The 23608-nt window shown below is 38.8% G+C and overlaps 1 protein-coding gene and 1 pseudogene across 8 annotated transcripts in view; one reads left to right on the top strand and one right to left on the bottom strand.

Annotated features, from left to right (window-relative positions):
- PLCH1 (phospholipase C eta 1) overlaps positions 1–23608 on the top strand; it is a 217384-nt gene that overhangs the window by 62641 nt on the left and 131135 nt on the right. The gene's annotated exons all lie outside the window — the stretch shown is intronic.
- LOC106974860 (40S ribosomal protein S11-like) lies at positions 1487–3478 on the bottom strand (annotated as a pseudogene).

Here is a 23608-nt window from a genome sequence, read left to right on the forward strand (position 1 = left end):
GAGTTTTTCTAGTCATATATAAGCTTTTAAGGTAGATGAATTTAAGGTGTCTTGTTTCAGGGTAGATATTTTCACATACAGATGGTCTTACCAGAGATTTTTTTCATGAGCACATATTTCATATGTTACTTAACACATTTTCAGTTATTCAGGTTAATGATTCATTTTGCTGAGTGAAAAATTTTTCTCTACTGACTGCCTATCTTGGTATTAATCTTACTGGATAGCAAGACTATTTTTAAAGAAATCTTTCTTCTGAATTCCAGAACAGTTTTAAATGATATATCTTAGATTAAAGAGATCAATTCATTTTCATAGTGTGTTAAAATTAGTAGATTCTAATTTTCACCAAACCTGAGTTGTATTTATTATTAAACGATGTTAGTGGAAGTTGTTTCAAATGATGGGGATATAAGGTTGAAAAATGTTCTTTGAGAGCCAGAAAGACCAGAGAGAAGAAACCTGAGTTTTGATGCCATATCTGTAGTGCTAAAACTGTGTTAAGTGTAAAACTCATGCTTGCTCCTATATTGTGTGTATTTATGCATATACTTAAGGAAATACTATTAGCCTCAAAATTTAGTATAACATAATAAGCCTCTGAGTTGGAAGTTATCTCAGTGATTCTTACTACATTCAATATACTGTAAGATACTTGAATTGCAACATAAAAACAGAAGTCAGAAGAAGCTTTAGGCATATAAGGCAAGCGTTTTTATAATCTTGTATGTCTATGAACCCCAACTTCCTTTTTAGCAACTAGGGATAATACTACTTCTTACTTCATAAGGTTATTATAAGAATTACTGGTATAATGCCTCTGAAAGCATTTGGAAGATGGAAGGACCACAGAAATATAAAATGACATAAATATAGAAATAAGGGTAATGCACATTTCATCTACTTTAATTGAAGAGAAATTTTATTTGTTCTGGAGTGCAAATAAAAAACACTTTGACCTAGAACCTTGGTAGCATCTGCCACTAATTTTCCCTTTGGCTTAGTATAACCTACATGACAGCAGGGTGCACACTGTGTATTGAATACCTTATGCTGATGTCAATGTAGGAATGAGTCCTAGATTTCTAGAGCAGGAAGAAACCATAGCAATCTTACTCTTTTAAGGAGGAAAAAACAAAACCAAACAACCAGGCTGTACATTTTCCTCTATGACATGAAATAGATCTGTGGCTGGAATTGAGCCCTCTTATTCCCAGATGATGATGGCTGGACCTACTCTTTTTAATCATACAGATTTTTGCTTTTAGAAGATGCTAAGCATTTTATATACTTGTGATTTCTCTCTTTATGTCATTTGAATTCTTTGTACAAGGGAGGGGAAAACTACTTTGTACAAGGGAGGGGAGTTTCTGTTGGAATCCATAACTGCTACTAGTTAATTGGTACAATCAAAGATGTATTGAATGCTTTATGTACAACATGCTGGTAGGGGATATGAAAGTGAATAAAAGTATTAACTTTTTTTTCAGTAATTCATGGTATATTGCAAAGACATGCTTATATCAATGTAATTATGGTAGCACTGTAATAGAGGAATATATTCCAGTGGTAGCTTGAGCATAGAGAAGTAAGCAAAGGATTTCTGGAGGTTGAAACATTTGACTAAGCTTTGAAGAATAAGAAGGATTATATCTGGTAGATAAGCAAGGATTGAAGATGAAGAAGTAGGCCAGGGCCAGGTGTTATACTAAAGACCTCATAATCCAGGCTAAGAAATTTGAACATTATCCTCCTTCCCTCACCCCCCACTCCAAAGGAGAAGGTTTTAAGCTGGGGAGAGATTAATCTGATTTGAATTTCAGAAAGATCTCTCTGACAACAGTTTAGAGACTGAGGGGAGGGATGAAGCTAGAGCAAGGGAGACCAGAAGGCTCTTGCAGTAAATAGGTGAGAACACAATGGTCCCAAGTTTCTTAGCTTAGATCTTTCATGAGAAAACACGGGACTCTGAAGTCTACATTGCTGTCCTTTGCCCCTGATCAAAGCTGCTCTAGAATTCACCCTGCTTCGTCCTTCCACATTTTATCCGATCACTGTCTTGCAATTGGAATATATTAGCTACAAGTAGGTAATATTACCTGATGTGAAATTTAACATTTCCGCTCCAAGTTTCTGACCTCTTGTCTATTAGTATTGTGCCTGATTATGTACCTGTATTTCTTTTACAGAGAACAGAAAATAGTTTTCCCAGGAAGCTCAGAGAACCCCAACTCAACCTTTTGTTTTAGGTTACAAGACATTGATTTGAATGTTGTCATGAAGCTTGCATAATCAGCTCAAATATAGCATTAGAGTAGGGAGGTCAGTGATCATTTCTTGGTATTTAGCTTTGTTAAAAATTATGATTACCCTATTTCACAAAAACGGTAAAGCTTATGATACTGTGTACTTTATTCTGTTCGATAGATCAGTTAGTCTAGTTCTGAACTATCTAGTAGGGCAAGTTCTTTATCATTGTTCTCATTCAAATTTTTTTCTCTTTTCATGTGTTTTTTTGTTCTAGATGATTTTAGAAATAGCCTGGAATGTCCCCAAAGTAATTCTGTTAGGATTTTTTTTTTAATTGGAATTGCATTGCATTTATGGAATAACTGAGGAGAATCACCAACTTTAAGACACTGAGTTTTGCCTTTGAGGAACAAAGTAGGACTCACCAAATTTTAAGTCTTTTTTCACGTCGATGAGGATTAAGAGTTTTCTTCATGTAGCTTGTTTACATGTCTTGTTAGGTTTATTCTTGTGGTTTCAGTTGGTATTATGAATAGATTTTTTTCAGTTACCTTTCTTTTTTCTTTCTTTCTTTCTTTCTTTCTTTCTTTCTTTCTTTCTTTCTTTCTTCCTTTCTTTTTCTGGGAAAATAACTTTATTTGGGGGTGTGGGGTGTGGGCAGATGTATAGTCCCAGAATTTCTAGAATTGCTTCTTGGTGCCAGTGGCCTTCATGACTTTGAGCATGTTGAAGTGCACACTCTTGCTCAAGGACTAGCACTCGCCCACTGTGACAGTGTCACTATTCTGAACATCCCTGAATCGGGGACAGGTACACAGACATGTTCTTGTGTTTCTCAAAGCAGCTGTATGTCAGATGTAGTGGAGGTAGTCTCAGGGGATGACGGTGGCCCTCTGCATCTTCATCTTGGTCACCACATCAGACAGAATCTGCCCTCAGATGGCATTACCAGTAAAGGGGCATTTCTTGTCAGTGTAGGTACCCACAGTGGCCTCCTTGGGAGTCTTGAAGCCCAGACCCATGTTTTTATAGTACCACGGGAACTTCTACTTGCCAGTTTCTCCAAGCAGGATTTTCCTCTTATTTTGAAAGGTGGTTGACTGTTTTTGGTAGGCACGCTCCATCTGAATGTCCACCATCTTCCGAGAAAAGAGTTACATTTTCTTATGTTTAAGAACAGTTGAAAATCTTTCAAAAAATTTTTTAATGTTTATTCATTTTTGAGAGACAGAGAGAGACAGAGCATCAGCGGGGAAGGGGCAGAGAGAGGGAGACACAGAATCTGAAGCAGGCTCCAGGCTCTGAGCTGTCAGCACAGAGCCCAGTGTGGGGCTCGAACTCATGAACTGCGAGATCATGACCTGAGCTGAAGTCAGACGCTCAACTGGCAACCACCCAGGTGCCCCAAGAGCAGTTGAAAAATCTTAAACACAGTAGTATAAAAGAACTAGTACAAGAAGTATGATTTTATCTCTTAGCCCTCTTCACTTCTTTCCTAAATAAATTACTTTTAACTCTTACTATCCTTTTTGTAGGGTTTTAGTGTTCCTTTCATATCTCTATATGATGTACTTACTCTACTACCTATTGATTTTTCAATTTTTGATATTCTCTATTGATTTTCTTCTATGGTAGATGAGGTATTAGCCCACTAGTAGCATCCCCACATCTCTTTCAGTTACTTTATTGGTTGGCTATCTTTGTAACTTTAACAATTCACTTAACTTTTTTTCCTACTCTGCCAAATAGAAATACTCTACCTGTGACCATAGTACTCCCTTTACCCATCCTTTCTCTCACTTGTCTCTCTAACTTCTCATCATTACTCCTTCCATGTTTCAATCATAGGTTGATTTTAAAAGTTTAATATCAATAAGCAAAGTTTACATACTATGACTGCATAAAATTATGTTATTATGACTATATAAATGTTCACCAGAGCAAGTAATCACCTAATTTAATTTTTAATTGCTTAATTTTAATTAAGGGTACTGGTTCAGAACATGGTATCTGAAGAAAAGGTTGGATTCTGGAGATTTCTATACCAGATGATGGCATCAAATTCATTAGAAAAAACTGAGTACCTAAAAGTAATTTTGACAACTAGCAATGTTCATCAGAACTCAATGAGATGACCATAGTTGTTATCTCAGCTTTTGGGATGATGAATCTCAGGTACAGAGAGAAAAATAACTTGCCCTAGATCATACTGTAATTTTGTAATTAGTAGAGCTGACATTTGATCCTGTGAGCAGACTTTGGAGCCTGGACTTGCAGTCAGTCATGTTCTCTTTCTTAGCCATACTGTTACTTACTTGGAGTTGGTAATATAAATAGGCAAGAAACAATTGATTGTCTTCTCTGTTTAAAGGAAAAACAAAAAGCATTACCATTTCTATAAAGACATCTTAATTTAACTTCTGCTTTCTGCATATGCTGTTCCCTTGAGTAAATAGACTTGCAAGTGAGTACTTATTGATTAAGAGACAAAAGACTTGTGAGGCAGATAAACAGGGTTTGGTGTAGGAAAGCAGTGGGGTAGGAATGCTTAGGGTGGAGCCAGATCATGCAAAGGTTTTTAATTTATTTTTAAGTTTTTTTTACCTCATGTTTACTTATTTGTTTATTGAGAGAGAGTCCTTGTGAGGGAGGAGCACAGAGAGAGAGGGAGAGAGAGAATCCCAAGTAGGCTCCATCCTGTCTGCACAGAGCCCAACACGAGGTTTGATCTCATCAACTGTGTGATCATGACCTGAGCTGAAATCGAGTCAGACTAGCCACCCAGGTGCCCCTAAGCAAGGCTTTTAATATCCCCCTGAGGAGTTTGGGTTGGATCTAATGAAGAAGGAAAGAAGATGATAAGCTTTGGATTTGACAGGTGATATAAAAGTGGTATTTTAGGGAAAAAGACTAGTATTTTAAGGAAAAAAAAAGTGGTATTTTGGGGAAAAAAATCCGGTGAAGGATTGATAAAAGGTCCTGCAATCTACTTGAGAAATTGGTTCAGGCGTATTAAGACCATGAACCCTAGTCATTGAGGTTTTGACAAACAATCCATTACTATCTCTAATTACTTGTCAACAACACAGAAGCTATCATGAGTGAGCTAGAGTTACTTCAGCCATCTCTTTGAAGAAAGGTAAATGATTGTTTCTATTGATCTGTTTAAAGAGTAAGTCATGGTTGTAGATGTGTGTAATATAAGGTTTTCATCTAATTCAGCAACTTGTTGCTTCTTGCTTTTTAAAATCAATGTCAGTACTGTCTGGTTTTCCAGGTAACATGTGAAAAGAAAACTTGACATATACAGCCAGGGGTCTGAGGCCCCCCCTTCTCCCAAATGCAGATAGGAAATCAGAAGAGAAGGGACAAAATAAGACCCCTTTAAAGGACAGTTGTGTTACTCTCTTTTATAGTTTCTCTTTGCACATTTTTTCTCTCGTGTCTAAATTCATTCGTCATTATTTACTTGTTTCTTTATTCTTTATTTTGAATGTCCAAAATTATAACTGCTGACTGTTTTTAAGAAACCAAGCAATATTGATTTATATTGAGTTCTAGGTAAAATTTCCCCTTGCCTTTCTCACTCCTCAGGTGTAACCACAGTTGATTCTTTTTCACATCTGGACTTATATTCTTCCAGGAGTGTGCATACTTGTGTGGACACACATACAGAGGAGCCACACCATAGTTCAGGTCTCATAGGGAATTACATTTTTATGTGAGCAACAAGGACAATGAAAAACATAAATTGCGTGGGCCATTTCATAACCTACCTTCCTATTGCTACTTGTTGATCCCCCATATGAACACAAGATAGGACTTCAGCCTGGACTTAGTCACTAAATGCCTCTTATACTGTGAGCAGTCTATTGGTGTTGAGGTTTTTTGTTTAAAAGATATTTTTAAATGTTTATTTTTTTTTTTGAGAGAGAGAGAGAGAGAGAGAGAGAGACAGAGCATGAGCGAGGGAGGGGCAAAGAGGAAGGGAGACACAGAATCTGAAGCAGGCTCCAGGCTCTGAGCTGTCAGCACAGAGCCTGATGAGGAGCTCAAAACTACAAACCACAAGATCATGACCTGAGCTGAAGTCAGACACTTAACCAACTGAGTCACACAGGTGCTCCCTGGGCACTCAGTCTTATACTGGTTGTGACCAGTCTTCCACAAAGTCCTCCTTTTAGTTTCTAACCTTCCTTGCCTTAGTTTTCTTATTTCCTTTCTCTTTTCACAGAAGTAAAATTTAGAATATATTTATTTATGAAGCCACATGTGAGTCCATGAAGATAAGGATCCATGGTTGGTATTACTTTGGCTCTGATGTATATTAGTTGTTAAGATGCTGGAGCAGTTGTCTGCCATTTATGTTGGGCTAGGGGATCTTTCTAGGATGCCTTCCACGATTTTTCTTGTTCAAATTCAGGAGAGTATCATTAAGAACAAACCCAAAGTTGGGGAGCCTGCTTCAGATTCTGTGTCTCCCTCGCTCTCTGCCCCTCCCCCGCTTGCGCTCTCTTTCTCAAATATAAGTAAACATGAACAAAAATAAGAACAAATCCAAAGCAACACAAATCACAAATATTGGCAGGTCTGGCAAAAGCCCTGAAGATCATAGAGAACGACAAACCGATGAATTCTAAAGTTGTCAATGATCAGTGGAAATAATGCCGTGGGACCTGGCTAACATTCTGTTTCTATTCAGTGGGTGGATATCACCCTTACTTGAAGACAGAGTTCAGTTTTGGTCACTGCATTTAAAGAGGGTGGTGGAGAAAGTGGCATATGATAATGAGTAGCAGCAGAATGGAAAATTGGTCCTTTCCATAGGAACAGGTCAAGTTTAAGGGGCTGGATATAACATTTCTTGGTTGAACCACCCAGTTTTATAATTCTGTGGCTTCTAGTTATTGCTTTACTTTTTCTATTTTTTAATTTCTTCTTTTGACTAATATGTGTTTTTATTCTGTTCCATTGCTTTATTGTGCTACTTTATTTTGTTTTATTTTAGAGAAAGAGTGTGCATACATGAGTGGGGGAGGGGCAGAAGGGGAAAGAATCTCAAGCAGGTTCCACGCTCAGCATGGAGCCTGACGCAGGGCTCAGTCCCTCGACCTTGAGATCATGACCTGAGCTGAAATTGAGAGGCTGACACTTAACCAACTGAGCCACCCAGGCGCCCCTGTTCTACTTCTTTATCCTATACTCATTTATTATTGTCTTTTGGATGCAATTTTAAGTTGACACTTCTTTGTTCAATTTCTTTAATTTCTCATTTACTCAGCACTTAATTTATTTTCTTGTTTTTTATTCATAGTGCTATAATCTTCCCCCATTCTCACACACAACCTGTTCTGTTTTTTACTTTATCATTTCTTTGTTTCCTTGTATCCCCAGTGACAAAAGAGGGACGCTGGTATCAGGGTGAGCCCCAGAAGTTCTAATCCAGGGTTTATTCAGTGCTCTGGTACAGTGGGGGGCACAATATGGAATCTGGAGTAAAATAGCAGCAGGAGACAACTAAAAGTTCTAATGACAGGGGCGCCTGGGTGGCTCAGTCGGTTGAGCATCCGACTTTGGCTCAGGTCATGATCTTGCAGCTTGTGAGTTCGAGCCCCACGTCGGGCTCTGTGCTGACAGCTCGGAGCCTGGAGCCTGCTTCGGATTCTGTGTCTCCCTCTCTCTATGCCCCTAACTCACTTGCATTCTGTCTCTGTCTCTCTCAAAAATAAATAAACATTAAAAAAAAAGTTCTAATGGCAGCTTAATATTTTAGGTAATCACCTGGGTCAATTTTTCTGGCACTCCTTTTCCTCATTTAAAAAATACTGATTCTTTGCCTTTCAAAGAACTGCGAAGATTAACGAGATGATGAGTGTGACAAGTCTTGCCCAGTGGTTGGTACATAAGCCTTAATTAAATGTTATATCTTTCCCTTAATCACACATACCTGCTCATTTTAGTATCTGTGACACACACACACCCTTTCTGTCTGGATTGACAACCTATATCAGTTTTCTTTTTGTCTTTTCCTCTGATTCCTGTATACTTACTCTTTTTGCCTAGTTACTACATACTCAAAACCAAAGTCAAATGTATGACAAAGATGCAAAATAAAAACATCAGGAAACAATAAGTTAAATAAATCCTTAGTTGATTTTAATTAGCAAGACAGATTATTTAGAGTACGTAAATGTGGAAACACATTACCCACTCAATTCTGATAATCACAGCTTACCCACAATACTTCATATCTCCTAAGAAGAACTAATATTTAATCATTTGTTTTAACTTCTTTCATGCTGTTTTTCAAATCAAAAAGTCGCCTGGCTTCTAATCACTTAGACAATTGCATAAATTAAGCAAACTGTCCCTTTACCAAAGATAACTTCTAAGTGTTATGTGTTTAGGATTTCCCACAGGCTGGAGGGTTTTTTTTTTAATGTTTATTTATTTTTGAGAGAGACAGAGACAGAATGTGAGTGGGTTGGGGCAGAGAGAGAGGGAGACACAGAATCTGAAACAGGCTCCAGGCTCTGAGCTGTCAGCACAGAGCCCAACGCGGGGCTTGAACCCATGAGCTGCGAGATCATGACCTGAGCCATGACGCTCAACTGACTGAGCCACCTAGACACCCCTGGAGAGGATGTTTTAAAAAATACAAGAAGAGGGCTTGTTTATCTGTGTTTCAAAAATTAAAAAAATGAGATACGGTTTGTTTTTACCTTACCTGACAGGCAAAGGATTAAAAAACAAACAAAAAACCCCAGATACGTAGTATCAGCAGAGGTATGTGAAAATGGGCACTTTTTTATACTGCCAGTAGGAATTTGAATTAGTGTTTCTGGATGGCAGTTTGACAGTAAACAAACCCTTTGGCTTGGTGGTTTCACTTTCAGAAGCTACTTCTTTAAAAGTACTTGCACATTTGGACAATGATCGGGTGATAGGAATGTTTACTGAAGTTGTTTTTTTTTTGTAATAGCAAGAAAAGGTGAACAAGCTAAATGTACACTAGTAGATAGGTTTTATTTTTAATTTATTTTCATTTTTTTATTTTTTAGGAGAGAGAGTACATGAGCAGGGGAGAGGGGCAGGGGGGAAGGGAGGGAGAGAGAGAGACAATCCCAAACAGACTCATACTGTCAGTGCAGAGCCCTGTGCAGGGCTTGATCCCACAATGCTGGCATCATGACCTGAGCTGAAATCGAGAGTTGGACACCCAAACAACTGAGCTACCCAGGTGCCCCAGTAGATAGTTTTTTCCTTAATGCCTAAGTGTATGTGCATAAAAAAGGTAAAGTAAGCTCAAAAGTTTATGCCGTGGACTAGTAGTACCAGTTATCTTTGACTATAGTATTCTGTATGATTTTCTTCATACTTCTTTGTGCATTTATAATTAACTTATATTACATTAATAAAAGATAAAAATCAAATCTGGTTAACAATCTGGCTACATAGAAAAAAACCAAACCACTCTTTTGCTGGCTCCCAGCTGTGCTCTGGTTAGGCCAGTGCTATTCTGAGACCCTAGAGTTGGTCTCACTGCTTCCAGCCTCTTCCTCTGGTTCAGTGTCTAATTGCTGTCTTTTGTTCTTTCCCAGTCCTTTTCCTTCAGTGTCGTCCTTTCCCGCTGTTTATCTTTTCTGCCTCTCCTTCCACAGCCTTGCTAGTTTACTGTCAAACCATTTACAACAATTTGTTCTTTCTTGAAGGCATCCTTTGTTTTTCTTGATATTTCCCTTGTCAGAAATATGGTCTCTTCTGCCTCATTAGCATGGTAAACTCATCTTCTATGCCTCAGCTGTATTAGTTAAGGCAGTACTAGCTATTGTAACATTATTAAATCTGTGTATTTCTGGGGCTTAAGACACATTTCTTGCTGCTTTCACAGGTGTTCCTGGATGAGTGGCTCTCTTCCAGGTGGTGATTCAGGGGCTCAGGCTCCTTCTATTTTGTGGTTCTGCTGTTGTCAACATATGACTCACAAGGTTACCTGAGGTGTGTTTCCTTTCCAGGCAACCGAAAGGGGAAAACAAAATAGACAGTCCTGTGCAGATTTTTATGAGGAAGTTTTTAATGGGCAGTGCCTAAATTCTATTGGCTAGAGCCTAAGCACATGGCCAGACCTAACCACAAAGGATCCTGGGAAGTGTAGTCTGGTGTGTGCCCTGGAGGAAGAGGAAATGAATTTTGGTGAACACATAGTAATTGCTGCCTATTAGGCAGAAGCTTAAATCCTAGTTCCAGCCCTGGCTGTGTGTTGGTATGAAGATTAAATTTTGAGGCATCAGACATGAAATAGCTTCAGGAATTCTGAAATATTGTACAAATACAAGAAGGACAACTTCATGAATACAGATCTCACTGTTTTGCTTTTTTAAAAAAGTGTACCTGACATGTAGATTAGACCAGTAATTGGCAAACTATACCCTGTGGGCCAGACCTGGCCAAATGCCTACTTTTGTAAATAAAGCTTTATTGGAACACAGCCATGCTCAATAGTTTATGTATATTATAAGGCTGCTTTTGCACTACATGCAAAGTTGGTTGAATGCCACAGAGACTGTATGGCCTGCAGAACCTAAAATGTTTACCATCTGGCTCTTTACAAAGTTTGCCAACCTTTGGACTAGACTGTGAGTGTCTGAGGTCTTATTCATTTGTGTTTAGTAGTGTCTGAGATGTAGCAGATGCTCAGGGAATCTTTACTGAGGGGTTGAAATCTCTTTTTAGAGCTCTGTAGTTCAAAAATTATGCAGCTGGAAGGCAGTTTCAGGAGGAGAGATGCCTCTCCACTAAAGTGGATGAACACTGTAGGTTCCTTTGCACTCTTTGAATAGCTAAATGGCCACGATAATCAGGCACCCTGAGTTCAGTCCCAGCTGAATCCCCTCTACTGTGCTGCCTTTGCCAGGTTCTTTTCTAAACATAAGTAAATGCCCCTTCTCATCATTATAATTGGAACAGTCACCAAACAGTCATCATTATAGCACATCATTATTCAACTCATTATGGTTGGCAAATATTAAACAAATGATTATTGCAGGGAGTAAAGGGCAGAGTAATGGACAGTTGACTAAGAAATGCTTTCATATTGTAAGTGCACTGTCTTCATTAATGTTTGTTACATAGACTGGCTTTTGCTAGCTTGAAGATATAACAGCCTGAACAATGGCAGTGCAAATTTGATGGTAACTCTTTTTCTCTAATGATTGGCAAAATAAGAGTGTCTCTCAGCCAATCAATACAAATTCAACATTTAACATGTAGAGGTATAAAGCTAGATGACTGAGGGGAAGTTTATTGAGCTAACATTTATTGATGCTTGGTAGCTGTTATGCATCATGCACTGTACCTGGTTCCAAAGATGGTCAGGTAAATAAGCCCATTGTCCCTGCTTGAGGCATGTGTAGCTTAGTGACAGAAGATACAAAAAGGATGGGCACATATCTCCTTACCTTTGAGAGACAGGGAGAATTTTGCTGGGAGTTACTTTTATAGATAGTTAATATCTGGAGTAGCAGTCTCTTTAACTGTAATAATCAGGAGGTTGAATACTTTGGCTGGTTTATGGAAAGTAAGGAAGAGGGGCAGAACAAGAGAGAGAATAAGGGAACAAAAGGTTTCAGCAGTTGGTTAATGATAGAACTGGGTCAAGATTTACTTTTCCATGCGTATTCTTAGTTACCCAAATCTGACCAAAGGCACTTGCCTAAATTGATTAAATCACATGTTATGAAAGAGGTGTTTTTGCAGCTATGTTTAGTACACACAAACTTGTAGCTTTCTCTTTCATCTTTTTGTTTGGAGCAGTTGGATTTTAAAAGGATGCCAAAACACAAGGTATATACTTAGAAAATCTTTGTAGAATCTAGCTGTTCAGGTATATTGCTCTAAGAAATTTGCAGAACAGGGACAATGTCCTACACGGAGTCCATGCTCAATAATTGTTTATTGATAAAATATTTCGAGTTTTGCAGTTGGAATGAAAGATTTACTATCCCTTTTAGTTACAAAAAAAGGGAGAAAGAAATATATAACATAGATGATCAATGAGGGGCGCCTGGGTGGCTCGGTTGGTTAAGTGTCCGATTTCAGCCCAGGTCATGATCTCATAGTTTGTGAGTTTAAGCTCCACATTGGGCTGACAGCAGAGCCTGCTTCGGATCCTCTGTCCCCTCTCTTTGCCCCCCGCCCTTTTTTCAAAAATAAATAAACATATAAAAAATTTAAAAAAGCAATGAATAGTTCAGAGTTCTCACTGGGGTGGAGATATTTGGTTGCAATGCATTCTCTTTTCTTTCTGGCCTCCTACTTTGCCTAGTCTCAGGATTATCATAAAAGGTTTTAGATTATGGCAGTAGTTCCTCTAATTCTGGTGAATGTCTATATCTTAAGCTTATCTAAACAATACTTTTAAGGTCTTTATTGAACTACACAGGTGATAGGTCCCCCAGCTGGGATATGGAGGATGACAGCTCCAATTTGGGTCAGCTGGTAGGCTTTCTCTATAAATTCTGCTGATTCGCTGAGAGGACCATCCTCCCCTGTTCTTCAACATGCCAATTGTTCATGTGGCATTATGTTTGAAAACTACAGGCAGATAGGGATTTGGGCTATATGGAATGTTCTGCAGAGCACATCAGACCTGTGTTATTTGGTAAATTTCATATGAAATTGAATTACCTGTGAAGTCACCCTAGGGGAGCCACTCATTCTAAGGTAACATAGGAAAAAGAGAATTGTCAATTTGTTTTCCAAGAAGTGATTTTTCTAAAAAAGGAGCATGTTGATTTTCTTTAAATAATGTAAAATCCAAATGCACAATGAGACAAAACTCATGAGACTAATATGGGAAAATAAGTAGAAGAATTATTTTAGCCACCCAGCCTCACCACTAGACCCCTGCAGTAGTTGAAATAATTTAGCTAAAGTTCAGGTGCAGCTGTAGTTAAGAGTACCTCTGATGTTAGGAGAGAATATATGTTTCTTGGGGACAGAAACAGTATATTTTCCTTCATAAATCTCTACATTCTTTAGTATAGTGTTGTGTACACAGCAGGTTTCTAGGGGCTCAACTATTGAAAAAGCCTTATAGTATGAGGCCTGCTATCACTGGCTGGGAATAGCCTTGGAGTTTTCTGCTGCAATGTCAATTTCAGATGCCTTTAGTTTCTGCAACATTCTTAAGAATTTCAGAATTTGTGCCAAGAGCCAGCTTGGAGAGACAATAGGTCGCTAAAAGTGGCTGTTGACTTCTGCAAAGAACAATAGTTTACCCAAAAATGGTGTGTTCAGATGGCCACAGGTCTGCACTTTTAAGAAAAGTCTGACTTTTGGGACACCTGGGTGGATCAGTCGGTTAAGCATCTTGACTCTTGGTTTGGGCTCAGGTCATGATCTCGCAGTTCATGAGTTCAAGCCCCACATCAGGCTCTATGCTGACAGTGCAGTGCCTGCTTGGGATTCTCTCTCCCTCTCTCTCTACCTCTCCTGCATGTGCATGTATCCCCTCTCTCTCTCAAAATAAATAAATGAACTTAACAAAAAAAATTCTGACTTTTGATTGTGTTCAGCCTATTAGGCCCTGAGGACCATGACACAGAGTGGGCAGCACCTTGATCAGGTGTGGGTGCTTTCTTGAAGGATCCATACATTCTAGAAGATTTCTGGCTCCCCCATCCATGGGTATAGGTAATGAAGTGAAGAAATGCTTTCCATGTTAAGTAAGTCACATAGTAGGCCCTTGGCATACCAGTGTCAAATGAAGCAGAAGGGTCTTTCCTCTAATGGTTGACTGATGTTTGAAAGGGATTAGGTGTGAATAACGCCTCACCCCTGGCTGGTGCTGAGGAGCAGTAAAAGAATATTCTGCAGTTTAAAAAATTTTTTTTTAATTTATTTTTGAAGGAGAGAGAGAGACAGAGCATGAGTGGGGGAGGAGCAGAGAGAGAGGGAGACACAGAATTCGAAGCAGGCTCCAGGTTCTGTGCTGTCAGCACAGAGTCTGACGCGGGGCTTGAACCCACGAACCGTGAGATCATGACCTGAGCCGAAGTTGGACGCTCAACTGACTGAGCCATCCAGACGCCCCAGAATATTCTGCAGTTTAGAGCTCCAGAGGGCTCCTTGGTTCTTCAGATGTATCCCTTGTTATCCTGACAGACTAGGAACTTCAATGGCTTGTGCCCAGTGTCCTTCACGGGCTTCAGTTCCATTGCTTCGGGATGCTTCAAAGAAGCTGGGGAGGCTTGGTTTCCAGTGATGGTGGGTGGTGATGGGCTCCACACATTTCCAAATGGTGCTGATGGGATAGCTACAGAGACAGTTTGGATGTTGCCGTTCAGTGTGGTACTGCTTCTTTGAGCTTTAACTCATGACAAGTAGATAAGTTGATTCTGTGGTCTGCTGGGTAATTATGTGTTCTAAGTAAGATTAACTTCTTAATTATTTCTGAAGGAGAAGCTGTAATATTGAACTGTGATTGCTTTTGGCAGGCAGCCAGAGAGAAAGCATAATTAAATGTGTGACTAGTTCTTTCCAACTATGAAAGGCATACTTCTAGGTAGGATTATTCAACCATTGGAGCAAGCCAGACTGAAGTAGATGCATCAAAGATAAATAGAGATTAACTTAATAGAAACAAACTTCTTTATTTAAAAAAATTTTTTTAAATGTTTTATTTATTTCAGAGAGAGAGAGAGAGAGAGAGAGAGAGAGAGAGAGAGAGAGGCAGAGACAGAGAGAGAGGGGGGAACAGAGAATCCCAAGCAGACCCCATACTGACAGCAGAGAGCCCAATGCGGGGCTCGAACTCAGGAACCATAGGATCATGACCTGAGATGAAGTCAGATGCTTAACTGCTGAGCCACCCAGATGCCCCAGAAACAAGCGTTTTATTTATTTATTTATTTATTTATTTACTTACTTACTTACTTACTTACTTATTTATTTACTTATTTATTTATAAATTTTAAAAAAATGTTTATTTTTGAAAGACAGAGAGAATGAGCTGGGGAGGGGCACAGACAGAGGGAGATACAGAATCCAAAGCAGGCTCCAGGCTCTGAGCTGTCAGCACAGAGCCCAATGCGGGGTGTGAACCCATGAACCATGAGATCATGACCTGAGCCAAAATCAGACGTTTAACTGACTGAGCCACCCAGGCGCCCCAAACTTCTTTAAAATCAAGTTTTAGGGGCATCTGGGTGGCTCAGTCAATTAAGCATCTGACTTCAGCTCCGGTCATGATCTCACGGTTTGTGAGTTTAAGCCCCATGTTGGGCTCTGTGCTGTCAGTTCAGAGCCTGGACCTTGCTTTGGATTCTGTGTCTCCCTCTCTCTCTGCTCCTCCCCTACTCACCTCTGTCTCTCAAAAGAATGAATAAAAGTTAAAGAAAAAATTGAAAAAAAGCAAGTTTTATTTTTTTATTTGTATTTAAATTTTTAAAATGTTTGTTTATTTTTGAGAGAGAGAGAGCACATGCAGGGGAGGGGCAGAGAGAGAAAGGGAAAGAGAGAATCCCAAGCAGGTTTCGCACTGTCAGCACAGAGCCGGATGTAGGGCTCTATCTCATGAACTGTGAGATCATGACCTGAGCCGAAATCAAGAGCTGGATGCTTAACTGACTGAACCACCCAGGTGCCCCTCAAGTTTTATTTTTTAAAGCATATTCTTTACTAAATTATTTTGTCCTTTACTGATAAACCTTAAGGAGTAAATAATGGGAAATGATAGGGAGTATCTTACCTTTTTCTCAAAAGTATAGTTTCACATATTATAATTTAATAAATATTTTCGAAATAATATAAGGGAGGAAAGTTTCAGTTTCCTAGCACCCTTTTAGGTTCTCTGGCTGGGGCTCTGTGAGTTGGATGGACAAAAGGCAGAATGATAAGAAAAAGCATTCAAATTTATTTAATATAAGTTTTATATGACACAAGAGCCTTCATAAGGAATTGAAGACCTGAAGAAATAGTTAAGTCTGAATGTTTCTATACTAGGTTTGGTGAAGAGTAATAAAAAAAAAAAAGTTTTAGGACAAAAGGGTATGAGCGAAGGGTAGTAAACTGTGGGAAACTGAACACTGGCTCTGTGTTTGGATTTCTCTTGGCCTCCCTGTCTTCACAGGTAAGGATGCTCCTTATAAGGAGGTTAAGGAAGGGTACCTCTCACAAGAGGGTATTATGTGTGACCTATTTCAGAGGAAAAGGAAGAATACAGAGAATTCTTCCTGTATCTGCTATTTCAAATATTCAATATGCCAAGGTGTCATATTTTGAGGTAGTATATTCTGACGCCATTAATATTATTATTGTAAAGTTAAGCTGAGTTCTAACTCTTGTTTCTTCTAATTCTTTACATGTGCTAATCAGTACTCAGCTGAAGGCTGAAAGGGGACCCTCTCGAAATCTCCAGAGGGCTCTCTCTAGGCAGTTCTCTCCTCTCCTGTAATCTGTCCTGTGAACTCTACCTAGCTTGGTCTCCCGGGACTCCCAACTTTGTCTTCTCAACCCAGAGAGACTGTCAAGCTGTTCCTGGGTTACCCCTTTCTAAGTCTAGAAAATCTCCCCAGGCAGTAAGCTGGAGTAACCATTCAACTCACTCCATTTGATTCCCAACTCTTAGGGATTACTGTTCTTCATGGTCTGTGATGGGGTTCAAGACATGCTACCTCAGAATATGGCACCGTGGCATGTCGAATATTTTAAGCTAAAGGAATTTGAGAAATGGCATGTACAGGAAGGACTTTCTGATCTTCCCCTGTAGCAGGTCATAAAACCCAAGAAGGACTTTCCCCCCACAGCTTTATTGAGATAGAATTGACATATAACATTGCGTAAGTTTGAAGTGTATAGTGTGTTTTATTTGGTACGTTTACATGTTGTGAAATGATGGCCACCCTCAAATCAGCTCCATCATGTCAAATACTTACCATTTATTTTTTTGTGGTGAGAACTTTTCAGGTGTACTCTCCTCACAGCTTTCAGGCATATTAATATAGTATTGTTAGCTATAATCACCATGCTGTATATTAGATCCTTAGAACTTCTTCATCTTAGAACTGATTTATAATTTGTAATTTATAATTTATACCCTTTTACTAACATCTCCCTGTTTTCGCCCATTCCTCAGCCTCTGGCAACCACTATTCTGTCTCTGTGAGTTCGGCTTTTTTAAGATTCCACATATAAGTGATATCACTTGTCTTTGATTTATATCACTTAGCATAATGCCTTCAAGTTTCATTCATGTTGTCATAAAAGGCAGGATTCGCTTTTTCATGGCTGAATACTAAATATTCCATTATATGTATATATGTATGTATATATGTGTATGTATATGTATACCACATCTTTATTGTTGATGGACACTTAGCTTGTTTCCATGTATTGGCTGTTTCAAATAATGCTTCAACGAACATAGGAGCGCAGATATCTCTTTGAGATCCCGTTTTCATTTCCTTTGTATATATTCCCAGAAGTGGGATTGCTGGATCATATGGTAATTCTATTTTGAATTTTTTGTGGAACTTCCATACCGTTTTCTATAGTTGCTGTAGAATTTACATTCACCAACAGTGCACAAAAGTTGCCCTTTTCCTGCATCCTTGCCAGCACTTGTTATTGCTTGACTCTTTGGTGATGGCCATTCTATTAGGTGTGAAGTGATGCCTCATTATGGTTTGGATTTGCGTTTCTCTGATGATTAGTGATAGCAAGCATCTTTTCATGTACCTGGTAGCCAAATATTTGTATGTCATCTATGGAAAAGTGTCTATTCAGGTCTTGTGCCCATTTTTTAACCAGGTTGTTTGTTGTTGCTACTGAGTTACATGAGTTTTTTTTAATATATTTTGAATATTAACCCCTTATCAGATGTATGTTTTGCAAGTGTTTTTTCCCATTCCTTAGGTAGTGTTTTCATTTGTTGTTTCTTTTGCTGTGCAGAAACTGTGCCATTTGATGTCATACCACTTACTAATTTTTGCTTTTCTTGCTGTGTTTTTGGTGTTATATCCAAAGTATCATTCTGAGGGCCAGAGTCATAGAACCTTATCCCTGTACTTTTTTTTAATAGGAGTTTATGATTTCAGTTCTTATGTTTAAATCTTAATCTTTTTTGAATTAATTTTTGTGAGTGGTGTAAGACGGGTCCAATATTACTCTGCATGTGGTTATCTAGTTTTTTCAATATCATTTATTAAAGAGAGTATCCTTTCCTCATTGAATAATCTTGGCTCCCTTGTCAAATATTAGTTGACTATATATGCAGTGGATTTATTTCTGGGTTCTCAGTTCTGTTCCATTGGCCTGTGTGTCTGGTTGTCTGATTGTGTTGGCTAATGCCTCCTCTAATATCATGTTATGTAGAGATAATGGGTATCCTTGGCTCATTCCAGACTTTAGCAGTATGATTTGAGTGTTTCCTTATTAAATAAGATGTTAGCTTTGTGACTGAGGGATACACACACACAACACACATGGAAATATCCTTTAATTTCTATTTTATTGTGTGGTGGTTTTTTTAAATCAGGAAAGGTATTATTTTGGGGGAGGGACTTTATTTATTTTGAGAGAGATAGATAGAGGGAGGCAGAGAGAGAGGGAAAGAAAGAATCCCAAACAGGCTCTGTGCTCCCAGAGCAGAATGCGATGTGGGGCTCAAACTCACAAACCAGGAGATCATGACCTGAGCCGAGATGGTGTTGGATGCTTAACTGACTTAGTCACCCAGGTGCCCCAGAAATGGTTTGTTTTCTCCCTTCCTCCCTCTGTTCTTTCCTTCCTTCCTTCCTTCCTTCCTTCCTTCCTTCCTTCCTTCCTTCCTTCCAGAAACATTTATTTTATTTTTTTAATTTATTTTTTTATTTTACATCCAACTTAGCATATACTGCAGCAATGATTTCAGGAGTAGATTCCTTAGTGCCCCTTACCCATTTAGCCCATCCCCACCCCCACAACCCCTCCAGTAACCCTTGTTTGTTCTCTGTATTTAAGAGTCTTTTTTGCTTTGTCCCCCTCCCTGTTTTTATATTATTTTTGCTTCCCTTCCCTTATGTCCATCTGTTTTATATCTTAAAGTCTTCCTATGAGTGAAGTCATACGATATTTGTCTTTCTCTAATTTCGCTTAGTATAATACCCTCTAGTTCCATCCACATAGTTGCAGATGGAAAGATTTCATTCTTTTTGATTGCCAAATAATACTCCATTGTATATATATACCATATCTTCTTTATCCGTTCATCCATCAATGGACGTTTGGGCCTTTTCCATACTTTGGCTATTGTTGATAGTGCTGCTATAAACATTGGGGTGCATGTGTCCCTTTGAAACAGCATACCTGTATCCCTTCGATAAATACCTAGTAGTGTAATTGCTGGGTCATACGGTAGTTCTATTTTTAGTTTTTTGATGAACCTCCATACTGTTTTCCAGAGTGGCTGCACCAATTTGCAAAGAATGGTATTCTTTGAATGCCCTGAAGGCCATTTTATAAGTGAGGTTTGTCTGTAGTTATTTTTTGTGCAATCTATTATGAAGTCAAGTTAGGTATCAGTATTATAGCTGCTACATAAAACAAATTTGGCAACAGCTTATGATTCTTTTTCTATGTTCTGGAATAATTAAGTAGCATAGAGATTACAAATTATTTGAAGATTTGGTAGAACTTCTGTCATAAAGCCACATAGGTCTGGTGCTTCTTTTGGGGGGTAGTTTTTATCTGAGGGAATAATTTTCTCTATTCTATGAAAATTGATATTTGAGTTACTATCTGCATTGGGATCAAATTAGGGAAAGTGGATCTTTTTTGGAAAGCATCCCTTTAATCTAGGTTTTCAAATTTATTTGCTTAGAGTTAATGAAAGATTGTCTTTTGGTATTAAGCATATCTTCTGTTTCAATATTCTTTACTCTATAATTTGCTTATTTTACTTATGCTATGTCATTTTTCTCTTGAGTATATTTGCTAGTAAGGGTTTTGGTCTCTTGTTTTATTTCTCTCTTGAAGAATCTGCATTTTATTTATTTATTCTTTTAAAAAGTGTATTTATTTTGAGAGAGACAGACAGCATGAGTGGGGGTAGGGGCAGAGAGAGAGGGAGAGAGAGAATCCCAAGCAGTGTCCACACTGTCAACATATAGAGCCCAATGCAGGGCTTGAACTCCCTAAACTGAGAGATCATGACCTGTACCGAAACCAGGAGTCAGATGCTTAAGCAACTGAGCCACCCAGGCATCTCAATGAATCTGCATTTTAAAGTTTATTTAGTAATCTTACTCTTTTGTATAAAAAAAAAAAGTGTTTCCTTTCTGTTTTCTTCGGTTCACTAGCCTTTTAGTAGGTAGCTTTTCTTTCCAGAAGAGATTTTTGTTTGTTTCAACCACTTCTAGGACTCCACTATCCCCTTCTATTTTCTACATGGTTGATGTCTAATTCTGAGGTTGGCTATGTTGGGTTCTTTATTTTATTACTTATATGTAAATTGAAATTCACAATTTTATCTAACTCCTAGTTATTCTCTGGGTGTGGGTTATGGATGGTTTTTCTTGCTTTCCTTTGGTGGGTGTATGGACAGATCTGGATTCAGGTAGTTTCTATTATCTGTAAGGATGCTGGAAGATTGACTCGGTAAAAGATCGATTCCGTAAAATAAAGTGGTGCAACTGAGAAATATTGACTAACAGGGAATTCTTAGATAGACAGATCTAAGAAGACCTTTATATGAGGTGACTTTTGAGTAAATAAATAAAGTGAGGAAGTGAACCATATAACAGCTAAAGGCAGAATGTTCCAGGAAGAGGATACAGTAACTGCAAAGGCCTTATGGCAGGGTAAGGAGGGAATGGCAAGGATGCCAGGGCGGTGGAAGTAAAGTCAATGATAGAAAAAATAGTAGCACATGGAGTCAGAGAAGTAGTCAGACCATGCAGTTTCAATTTTTTTTCTAATGGTAATTGGAAGTTATTGCAGGGTTTTAAGGGGGAAGTGATAATGTCCTCTTTAGAGAGACCTCTTAGACGGTACCAGAGAAGATGGGCTTATGACTTAGGAAAAACAGAGAAACTAGTTATGATGTTATTGCATGAGATGGTGGACTGGACTGAAGTGGTAACTGGGAGGTTATGAGAAGTGGTCAGATTTTTAAGTGTTGGCTTGGTGGGATGTCCTGATTGGTTGGATATGGGATGTACAAGAGAAGTATTCAGGATAAATGAGGTGATGCTGATGTCATTTCCTGAGACGGAAAGGCATGATTGAAGAGCATTTTTTTGTTGTGGTGCTTGTGGTATACGTGTGTGTGTGTGACAAGAATTCTTCCTCGGCATGTTAAGGTTGACATTTCTAGATGGAGATGTTGATAGACAGTTTGAATGCTTGGTTCTGGATCTCAAGGGAGAGGGCATAGCTTTGTAGATATACATTTTAGGATCATGAGTATATATAAGATCATGATACTTGCTAAGATCACTAAAGAATACATGAAAGGTCACAGACTGAGTCCTGGTTTTCCCCAGACTTGAGAGCCCAGGGAAAAGATCATCCAACAAGGGAAACCAAGGAGGATTGGAGAAACACCAAAGGAATAGCATATCCCAGGAGTCATGGGAGGAAAGCTTTTCAAGGAGAAGGATGTGATCAGCTGGGTCAAATGCCACTGCAGAGTTGAGAACAATGAATGTTGAGAAATGATCATGGGATTGGCAACTTGGAGGTCATGAACATGTCTGATCATCATGGTTTGAGTGGGGACTTGAGGATGCAAGACTGGTTGGGATGGATTGAAGAGAAAGGGGGAGGGAAAGAAATAGAGAGATACAACTGTTTTGAGGAATTTTTTCCCCTAAAGATATGTAGACACATGGGGTGGTCACTAGAAAGGGATGTTGGGTCAAGGGGTGGAATTTTTTAAAGGGACTTTTTATAGAGTATTTGAAGACTATTACAAATGATCTAGTAGAAAGAAAACAAATCGATGATGCAGGAGAGAGAGGAAGCAGAACAGGTGGACATAGATAACATGGTAGTGGAATGAGGAATTTCTCTACTTGTTTCCAGTGTTAGTGAAATTAGAAGCAAAGTTATTAGTTGAGAATGGGAAGGGTACTGGAGATCTCAAGAGAGGAGCTTTGTTGGAGTCATTTTAGAGTGTGATGTAATAAACTGAGAAGGGGAAACTTCCCATTGGGAAGTGAGGACACAAATTTAAAAATGAGCCTTTTTCCATTATTTTGTTCTAGCCAATTGCATGTAGGCACAGAGAAGGTGGAGAATAGGAAATGACTTTGGTGAGGGAGAGTGGGATGAAGGAGTTGGATGTTTATGCAAGGCTGTGGAACCAATGCTGTGTAAGGAGGGCTATGGGATAAGACATTAAAAAAAAAGCCAATGATTTGGAATTCTTGATGGGTTGAATAATAGGATCTTTACCAGAGAAGAGTGAGAGGGAGAGAGAGAGAAAAAAAAAAAAAAAAAGAAAACCAAATCAGTGGTGGCAGTCTAGTGGAAAGCTTGAAGTGAAGATTCTAGGAATTATACAGTTAGTGGTAATTGTATAATTAGAGTCTAGGTGGGACCTTTGAAGAAGGAGGCTGAGGTAGGGGAGTGACAAGATTACTGGAAGTGAAGAGATCCAGGAACTAAAATGCCAGAGTATGGATGCATCATCCAATACTAAGTCAATGTTACCTGGAATGATTGCAGGAGTAGAAGTTGGTACAGAAATCAAGAGATGAAAGAGAATACCTGGGGGGTGGTTCACAACTGTAGGAGGGTAGGTAGCAGGTGGTATAGGCACAGACATGTGCTTTGTTTTTAGGTGTGTGTTTGGGGAGGGGGTCATGGTCTGAAAGCAGCAGAGAGGAGGAGAAGTAAATGAGATAAAAGGACTTAAAGATCTTCCTGTTTATAATAAGCACTTTATAAATGGTAGTTGATACCTAGTAATAAATGGTGAATAAATGATCTTGAACATGTAAAGCTATCTTCAAAGTGAGCTCAGAAAATGTGAAAGTGTTCAACAGGGTCCCAAACAAAAAACAACTCTCTCCCTCACCAACCTGAAGGGGAATTGTAGTCTCCTATAACAGAATGTGGATTTGCCCTACTGACTCAAAAGAATGCTGGCTGATAATAATCTTAGTCTAGTGATCTCTGCTGTGCTGGTTTCTTCGTGTGCATTAGATAAATGATGCTGTGCAAATGCAGATTAATAGCAATCTATGAAATAATCAGATGTAAGAGGTTTAATGGGGCGCTTTTTAGTTTAAATGTTATGGCTGTTTGAAGGATCTAGCAGCATGAGTGATTAAAGTTAACTGGCTCCCTATTGCCCAAACTTTCCTGGAATGCT

Source organism: Acinonyx jubatus, chromosome C2, assembly GCF_027475565.1.
Source record: "Acinonyx jubatus isolate Ajub_Pintada_27869175 chromosome C2, VMU_Ajub_asm_v1.0, whole genome shotgun sequence".
NCBI classification, from domain to species: domain Eukaryota; kingdom Metazoa; phylum Chordata; class Mammalia; order Carnivora; family Felidae; genus Acinonyx; species Acinonyx jubatus.